The sequence below is a fragment of the Haplochromis burtoni genome, unplaced genomic scaffold, assembly GCF_018398535.1.
Source record: "Haplochromis burtoni strain Fernald_Lab_line unplaced genomic scaffold, NCSU_Asbu1 Contig_28, whole genome shotgun sequence".
In the NCBI taxonomy this organism is placed as follows: domain Eukaryota; kingdom Metazoa; phylum Chordata; class Actinopteri; order Cichliformes; family Cichlidae; genus Haplochromis; species Haplochromis burtoni.
The window spans coordinates 1,836,233-1,845,653 of NW_024582389.1; the positions used below are offsets into that span (position 1 = coordinate 1,836,233).

The 9,421-nt window shown below is 41.4% G+C and overlaps 1 protein-coding gene across 1 annotated transcript in view; it reads right to left on the minus strand.

Annotated features, from left to right (window-relative positions):
- LOC102297859 (bromo adjacent homology domain-containing 1 protein) overlaps window positions 1-7,595 on the minus strand; it is a 28,292-nt gene extending 20,697 nt beyond the window's left edge. The window contains exon 1 of the mRNA XM_014332209.2: window positions 6,849-7,595. The gene's annotated coding sequence lies outside the window, so the exon portion shown is untranslated. The remainder of the gene's footprint in view (window positions 1-6,848) is intronic.
- Between the last annotated feature and the right edge of the window lie 1,826 nt (window positions 7,596-9,421).

Here is a 9,421-nt window from a genome sequence, read left to right on the forward strand (position 1 = left end):
CACACACACACACACACACACACACACACACACACACACACACACACACACACACACACACACACACACACACACACACACACACAGCAAGAGCTGAATACAAAGTTATTACATCAATTGAAACCCTCTACAGGAAGCCTGTCACAGGCCAGTCTTTCCATTGCTGTAGAAAAGTCGAGTCAAGTGGCCGTCACATTGCGCAACATCGGATAATCAATACCTCAACTTTTCAAGAGAGGCTTATCCAATCAGATGGATGCATTGTTCTTTAAAAAACTAATCAGGTATCATTTGTCAGGAAGACAATTTGCATTTTCTAAAAGCCACTTGTGGAGAGTGAAGATTTGATTTGGAAATACTGCTCGGACACAGAAGTAAAACCTAAGAAGGTTGGTATTGATTGGTTCACCGGAGGGAAAAAACAGCACGATCATCCACTGGAGACTATATTCAAACACTTTCTGTTTAAAAGTGAGTAAAGTAACTTTGAGTTATTTTTAAAGCACTTTTAGAGACAAGAAACAGTCACTAAGTGCTTTACAGGGGTAAATCGATTAAAGAAAGTAAACACAAAGAAGCAGAAAAGGTTAGTTATTGGTCTCCTTTTGGAAAATGGAAGCTGTGGTCACCTTAGGTTTACTAAAAATCAACTAAATTCTAACTGGGTGGTTTTTTTCAGCAAACAATAAAGCAGGAAAATGCCAAGAGAAACCTGCAGCTCCTTTACTGCATAATCATATCTACAGGAATTGGAAGCAGCGGAAGGATTCAATACCCAAGGCCGGCATTCTGCAAGAACAGCGTGCAGGTATGTGTTCTAGTTGGGTGCCATTTAATTTCACCATTTTTATAGCAATGAATCAAATGCATCCTCCAGAGCAGCAAATGAGAACGCACCATGAAGGATTTAACCACTAGCTAGAGCAATTGATAATATTAGCTGGACATGTCTTTAAGGGACTGTGGGAGAGCAGAGCAGAGCTAAAAAGAAAAGTCAGTACTGGACATCCAACAGGTGGCCAGATACGTCTTACATTATGAATTAACCAAGTTGAAAAACTTTTTAAATCAGGCACCCAACTGAATCACGGATCTCATAGAGGCAGACAGCTGCACACACTGATCCTTGCACCCATTATTACTTCAAAAAGAAAAGCTCACTCCAAATATGTGACCCCAATTTGAGTATGCAGTTAAGAAAATTAATAGATGGACACAATATAGCCAAAAAAGCCATTTAGGACTATTTATTAACAATGATGAACAAATGGACCAAATAACGATCGGATGCCGCTTTTACCATGGCGACAGCACTTCTCCAGATCAAATGTTAAAATTGTCTTAGATTTTAAGGATCAGATCAAGCAGAGTTCAAAGATGAAGAAGCTGAAAAGGCAGAATTTGTGAAGAGTGTCACTTCAAAGTTACAGTTTTGGTTTGCTCGCTCTCTCGTTCCTTTGAACATATAATATCTACCAGTCAGAGTGGCTTATGAAGACATAGCAAGCTGCACTACCGGCAGCTATTACAAATGTACCTGAAACTGTAAACAGACACATCCTTTTGTCAAAAACACTTGGCGAAAAAAATAAAAAATTTAGTTTAAAACCATCAGACTTAATGTTTTATTATGCACACTGGTTCAACGTCAGTTACCCTTACAGCCGAGTGCAGAAAGCAGATTTAGTCGGTCCTCGGTGGTTCAGTAAACAGAATCAAAAGAGCTCGTTTGAGTCCGTTTCACTGCGGTTCTTTTCATTGTATTGGTGAGCCTCAAGCACAGAGATGGAGGCCAATTATTGAGCAAACTACTTCATCTTTTTACTCTGACTGTAAGAACAGTGGGTGGTGATTTTTGTTCTGTTGGTTTTTTTTGTTTTGTTTTTTTCTCATGAAGAAAAGCAAAGCTGGTCAGACGCACGAGGAAACAAACCCCAGTCCTTACGGTCCAACGTGGATCTAAGTGTTAGCTACTCCAAAGGCATGCACACAATTCAATTCAATTTGTTTTATGTAGCGCCAAATCACAACAGCAGTCCCCTCAAGGTGTTTTATATCGTAAGAACACACAATGATACAGCGAAAACCCCAACAATCAGACAACCCTCTATGAGCAAGCACTTGGTGACAGTGGGAAGGAAAAACTCCCTTTAAACAGAAAGAAACTCCCAGGAAAACCAGGCACAGTGAGGGGCAGTGTTGCCGGTTTGGGGGTGAGGGATGGGAGACAGGACAAAAGACACAGATATTAGTAATACCTAACGATTAAATGCAGGCTGGTGTATAAACACCAAACATAAAAAAAACAAAATAAAAAAAAAAACACTGGGAAGCCCCCAGCAGCCTAGGACTACTCCCTATAACCGAGGGAGGGTTCAGGGTCACCTGATCCCGTCCTAAAAAAAAGAAACATTTTAAGCCTAATGATAAACACACACACATACACAATTCAACTTGTTGGGTCATTAAAATTTCATACAGATGGCAGGCATAAAAGTGTCAGAATGACTGGACACAGAGAGTGGCGGGCACTGAAAATGAATTCAACGATTAGGGCAGGGCTTCTGTCGTAAAAACGCCAACATGGGTTAATTATTGAATTAAGCACTAACCGTAAAAGGGTGGCGCCACGCATATTAACACTTGCAATAATGGGCATTAATGGGGTAGAAAAGAGTCCAGCAGATGCGATTAATCTAACACAGCATATAGGTAAAAGGGTTCCTTCAGGACAACGACAGCAAATGAGCATAAACAAGCCTCTCCCAATGAAACCGAGCAACCGTGACAGTAATCTGGCTTGTCATTGGAAGGCGCTCCTGTGTATAACTACTCAGACGGCAGCCAGTGTAAACACATATGGGCACACAAAGTATTTGACTGTCACACTCAAATGAAATTCAATTTACAGCCATTAACAAAGGTCAGGACCAAAAAAACAAAACAAAAGAAAAAAGATACACAGAGGGATTTTTCAGAGACTGTTTGAGCCCTCTGTTTTTGCAGTATCACAGTTTACACTTCCCTAGTCGAGTCCAATCACACATCAGTGCAAGTAAGAACTGGATATTGTAAACAAATGACATAAAAAGCTGAGGTCCTCTATATAAAAAGTAAAAGGCACATAAGTAGTACATGCAAAGTAAAAGTACTCGGTCCCTGTGGCTATTATCACAGTTCTAGTTTTTCCAGTTATAGCCGGTCAAGGTGGAGCTACTGTTTTGCAGTTGTATACACAGGCAGGTATTTTTATTATTATTAGTATTATTTATTTATTTTTACAGAATATCCTCCTTTGAAAGGGTTATAAGTGAAAAGAGTGATGAGTCATCACATGATTCATGGGAGAAGGTGTGTGTTCTGTGACGCAAATTTGATTTTGTTTCCCCCCCCATAACCTTTGTTTACGTCTAAAACGTTCGATCGTTTTTCTTCTCTGGCCTCAAACAGTCATTTAAATAAAACCACCCGAGAGGCTTTTGTTACTCACAGTCATCAGTCGTCAGACACTTTAACAGGATGCGAGCTTTTGTGTTAAAAATGTTAAGATTACAAAATTGTTCTTCTTTTTACATAAACCTTTTTTAATTGTTTAAAACTGTATTTAGTTACTTTCTACCACAGTGTAATGTAACTAACTGGAACTATGTAAAGATTTGTGGATTCATGCTTTTTGATGTTGAACCAGTGCCACGTCTATGCGCACACATACACACACCACATTATGTGGGTATCATAAATGCCCGAGGGTCACCATAACAGGCACATGATCATCAGTAACCATACTCACAATGGTCACTTGTTTTATTGCAGATAATGTCCAAATCACACTATTATAAGCCATGGAGGATACATGCTTTGGCTCAAAATATAGACATAAATCAGCAGAAATGAATGGAGTGATTAACACGCTTGCCTAACATCCAAAAGATCCCAGATTTGAGACTAGGTGGACACGCAAACCCATGGGAGGGTTGTGTCAGACCTGCTTTTCGACCTCTTGTGAACAAGGGAGCAGCTGAAAGAAGTTTTAAACTTCCTTATGTTTTGTGGCTGCTCTGCTGCTACGATGCACACACAGGCCTGTCTATAGGAGGTTATTACTGAGGAACACCGTTAATCCAATCCAGATTTCACTTCAGCTCCTTTAACTGGACCTGAAGTTGTTGCTTACAGGTGTTTGTAGGATTCTGAGTTCATTAAATACCTGCAGCTCCACAGCAACAGGGTCGGTACGTGCATCCACAGAGTGCGAGTTTCAACAGAGGAGACTTCACTGCAGTTATTAATTATCACAGAGATGGGATCGCTCAGGAACTAACAGTAAGTCACAGCCTGTTCTTTTCACCACCTCACACAGCTGAGCCTTCACACCGGGGTCACAGTTTCACAGTTCAATCAGCTGTTACACACCGGCTGGCCTTCGAGCCTGAGCTCCATCACAGCTGTCTGAACATTTCTTATTCTACGTGTAAAGTCTGGTCGTTTCAGTAAAAACAGAAAGAAAAAAATATTATTCTTGTCAAGCTTGATTTAATTTCTTTAACATTTTTATGCCTTTTTATCTGATAAAATGTATCAACAGGTAGCCTAGAAACAATGAAGCTTTTAGAGTATCACGAGTTGCAGTAATTAGATAAATTATCATTACACATGGACAGAATCTTTAGTCTTTCTGAAATCAATTAATAAATAAACAACGGCTTGAGACAACTCTGTTGAACAGCGCAGGAAAATAAAAATAATGCCCAAAGTATTTGAAACGATTAGAACGACTGATTGATGACACACAGCGCAGGAATAAAAATCAATAGAAACAAGCACAGATGGTTTAATTATCCAAAAAATAATATATAGTGCTACTCCAAAACGATTCCAACAGTCAGTATTTTATTGATAATTAAAGCAATAGATTTGTATGCTGGCAGAAATCCATTGCTAATTCACAGCGGATTGCCTTTATGGCTCAGTTATTAGTCCTGCATGGCTATTTAATGACAGGTCTAGGTGCGAGTCATTAAAAAGACTTCCTTATTAAATTTCATGACATTTATGATTGCTAAGTGAAGCGTGGGGCACTGTCTGCTGGATCAAAGGGAAAGAGTGGTAAAGTGATCCGGCAGGCTGAAGAATGAGTGCTGAGGAAACTCCAATAGATTAATGATCAACTACAATAAACCAGTGTGGCCTGGCAGCACAGCACACTGCAGGACAGGCTCACAGACGAACCTGAAAAAAATTAGACCCGGCAGAAAACAGGATGCATTTATGATGGTGTGAACAAGGGAAAGAAACACAGAGGCTAAAGGTCACTCGTGGTGTACACCAAGCCTAAACGCGCAAGCAGTGGAGAAACTTCTCCACCGACTGATTCAATAAAACCTGCACTTCCTCTGACAAGCCAACGTGGTATTATTTAGATTAGTAAGTGACCAACAGAGATAAAAAGTGATTACCTGAGCTAAACTTAGCTACACTCTTACTCCATAACGAGCTTGTAAAATATACTCATTTACTTGGTTTTGTGACTTATTTTGCTTATTTGTCTCAGCAGCTCCAGCAAAAGGCAATTCACCTTTAAACTTTTCAGATGATTTCATTTACACAGCTTTATTTTTTATTTCTTTTAAATAAGTTTAACTGCATTCATCTCAGTGGAGCCCTTGGTTGGTGAATGCACAAGCTGAATTTTTAAAGTAGCTCCACCTCACACAGCCACAGTATTAACTTGCAAACAGTAAACACTTCTGTATGTTTTTAATAGAAGTGGAAGCTTGAAAGCAATAAAGTTGTCTTTTTATATGTAGTTCTGGTGCTCAGGTGACTGAATAAGGGCGTGTTAGGCACCACTCAAATATGCTTAGCGAGCTGTATAATCAATACTGAGGAGGATTTGGAGTTCTAGTACATCATCATCATTACACAAAGCAGTTTCTAGATTGTTTGGTTAAATACTAGAATTTGCTTAAACCCAGTCAATCAGTGTTCTTTCTTATTCTTCTTATCCCAAACGGTCCCCAACACTGCTGGAGATCAATCACCGACAGCATGAGCCTCCGGAGGGGGGTTTTGTCTGTGACATAATTTATTATGAGCCCATTGCCCTAACTGGCAAACTGTGATGTGGGTTAATTGTCGGAGCAATTACGACCCCTCGTCATTAAAAACGAAATTATTACTATTATTTTATTTTTATTTTTCTCTTGATTTTGATTGCAGCTGATGAACTGTTTACTTCGAGAAGCTCGTTAAAAACAGGTCCAGCGTGAATCACGCGCACGCGAGAGCACGTCGCAATAAGAGAGAGCGAGATGGGGAAAAAAAAAGCCTCGAGACTTAAAGTTTGCAAGCAGTCGTGCGCGCGCAGCCACACCGAGTGACGGCCAGGTGTGTCCATCTGCGCATCCTTCCACATGATCACAATATTAGCGAGCTCGCGGGCCGCCGTGTCCCTCTCTCTGACCTTGTTTCAACGTGTTCACAACAGCACTATTACCAGTCGGTGTTACACTTTTGATGGGTGCTCCCCTTGTACCTCCAGCTCTGTAGCTGGAGGTGGAAGGGGAGAAAAGGGGGAGAAAATTGGGAGTTGAGGGGGGGGGGGCTACGCTAACACACATTATACACGGCCAGTACCGACCGAGTACCACTCCCTGTGAATATCTCCTCCATCATCATGGCCATTATCTACCTCTGCAACGTCCTCCAGACATGACTTTAAAAAACGGGGGACTCACAAAAAGAGCAAAGCTGTCCATGTAACCTCTACTCTGCCTGAATAAAAACACACACACACACACACACACACAGAGAAAGAGAAACGATAGTACGGAGCAGCCGTCACTTACCGTAACCTAGGTCTTCTGAAGCAGGGACTACCTCGTCTAAAAAACAAAATTTTAAAAAGATTCGCTGGTGTGAGGACCACTTCTTCTTCCTCTTTTTCTTTTTTTCCCCCCAAATCGCTAGGTAAGACAAGTCAGCCTCATCCGAGTGGCGAACCGATGCAGATCAAGTGGAGGAAATGAGCACGAATATCGCCGATGTTTCTCCACTCGAAGGAACTCCTTAAAAAAAATACGGCGAGAAGACAGAAAATAAGAGGGGAGAACGAGGCAAACAACTCTCTTCTCGCAAGAAGAGACTGCACTCTTTTCCGAGAGACTAGCTGGCTTTGCTCTGGCTGTTTTTCTTATCCCATTCACTCTCCCGACGGCAGCACGGCAGCAAACCTCGAGAATTGGCGTTTCAACAGCCCGCACACACGTCGTCTGTGTCCGTCCCTTTGGCGTTAACAACGCGCACAGCCCGAACAACAACTAGCAGCACAAAACACAACACCACACCACACCACACGACTGACTGACTGCAGCGCTGACAGACTGGGTGGGCTGCCCCCCCCCCCCCCCCCTTCTCCGTCCTCTCCCCTCCCTCCGCGCAAATTGAAGAAATCCTCAGCAACAAAAAAAAGTCTCCCCGCGTTCGTTTAAATCGTAAGTGACAAATATGGTTTACATAACGACCACAAGAACATCCTCATCCTACTTTCCGTGCCGAAGCATGTGATAGCAACATGCCTTTTAAAGAGGTATCCACGCGGCTGTCTCGCTGGATCCGCCCCTTAACTTTCTTGGAAAGGATGCGCTGTGGGGTTAATTGGACGCGATGATGGGCGTCACAGTGTGCATGAAAGCACCTGCACACAAGCCACTGTGCTACAGAGTGGGGTTTAGGGCAGAAAACAGAAGCAAAAACGAAAAAAACAAAGGAAAAAACTTCCTGTTGCTTGCATTGGCTCCACGTGAACGGTTGCAAACATTCGGTCTAAGTGAAACTCCTGATGAACCTCAGCATGTTTACTGTGAGCCACGGCGTTCAAACCGCGGACAGGTGAAGTGTTGATGCACTGTTCTTCTTGTTATGTGGTCTTGCACTAACATGCTCCTCCCACATAAACATTATTGGAGGGCAGACCCAAGCACACAGCCCTCATGGCAATGGGGACTCCCCACTTGCAGCCAGCAGTCTTCCCCACTCAGCAGGAGAGTGTGCCACACACACACACACACACAACAGAAAACAAGAACTGTTTAGGAGTAGTTTATAGAACAGAGCGCAAGGCAGTGACCTTGTCTCTGAACTCCCAGGATCCCAGTCTAATTGTGAACATGCACTTAAACAAGCCTTATCCAGGCCCACACGCACCCCACAGAACCCAGATGATCTGCTGCCAATTCCCTGGTGGCACGGGCACCGCAGGACAACTCCAGAGGGTGCCCATGAGGAGATGGTTAAACGAGTGAAGGCAGGTGGAGTACTTGCTGTACATTTGACAAGAAGAGCATTGATTCCTTAACAATTAAAAAAAGGCAAATAACTTCAAATTATTGTTGCATACTGACTGAACTACATGATAATAATCCAGTAGTAACCATTTATTTAAAAAATATGTTTTGCAACAATTACCCAATCTCCCATTCTACTCCAGGACCCTGAAGAAAGCCTGCAATCTGAGACCAAATTGCTCTGTTAGTATAAAATGATACTGTGGAGGTCTTTGAGTTATGATGGGGCCTGGTCATTCAAGACTTTTTATGGAAATTACATTTTGGATTTAACAGGGATCCAATGAAAAGAAGCTAATTTAATTCCATTAACGGAAAAGGGGCATATGCAGCATAAAAAATAAATTTATTAATAAATAACAGAAGAGGCTGTTTGATTATTCCCCTGTAATTTTGCCTTTGGCCTGCCGAGGCACTGTGTACAAATCTTGCTTTGTTAAAAACTATATATATAAGCATTTCACTACATATCGTACTGTGTATGACTGTGTACGTGACAAATAAAATTTGAATTTGAATTTGAATATATCACCTATGTAAGCAAGTGAAAACGCAAAATGGAAGACTCCATGCTTTACCTCTTCGTTTTAATGTTTGTCTCTTCTATAAAGCTATTCCAAAACCTTAATTAACTTCACAGATAAGTGGGGCGGGAGGGCAGTGTTTTTTGGCAGCTAAGAGTTCACCATAAGTGTCAAACACATCTTTTATTTTCACTAACTGGTAAACAGATGCGATTCCTCCAATGAGCAATTGCATTTTGCACAGCACCTTAAAAAATGATTGGCAAGTAATGCATTTTGACTGCCACAGCCACTGCATATTAAGATTTGAATAAAATTTTATGGTGCAAATCAAACAGAGTCCAATATAGTATGTTTTGTTTTTTTGATTCATTTCTAATTTGTTTTAAATGTACTTACCTAAGCAAATGTACTGTTAGTGGAAATTATGATTATTAACATGTTAACTGCTCCCACTGTATGCTCTCATTATATGTCAGTGTGTGTGTGTGTGTGTGTGTGTGTGTGTGTGTGTGTGTGTGTGTGTGTGTGTGTGTGTGTGTGTGTGTGTGT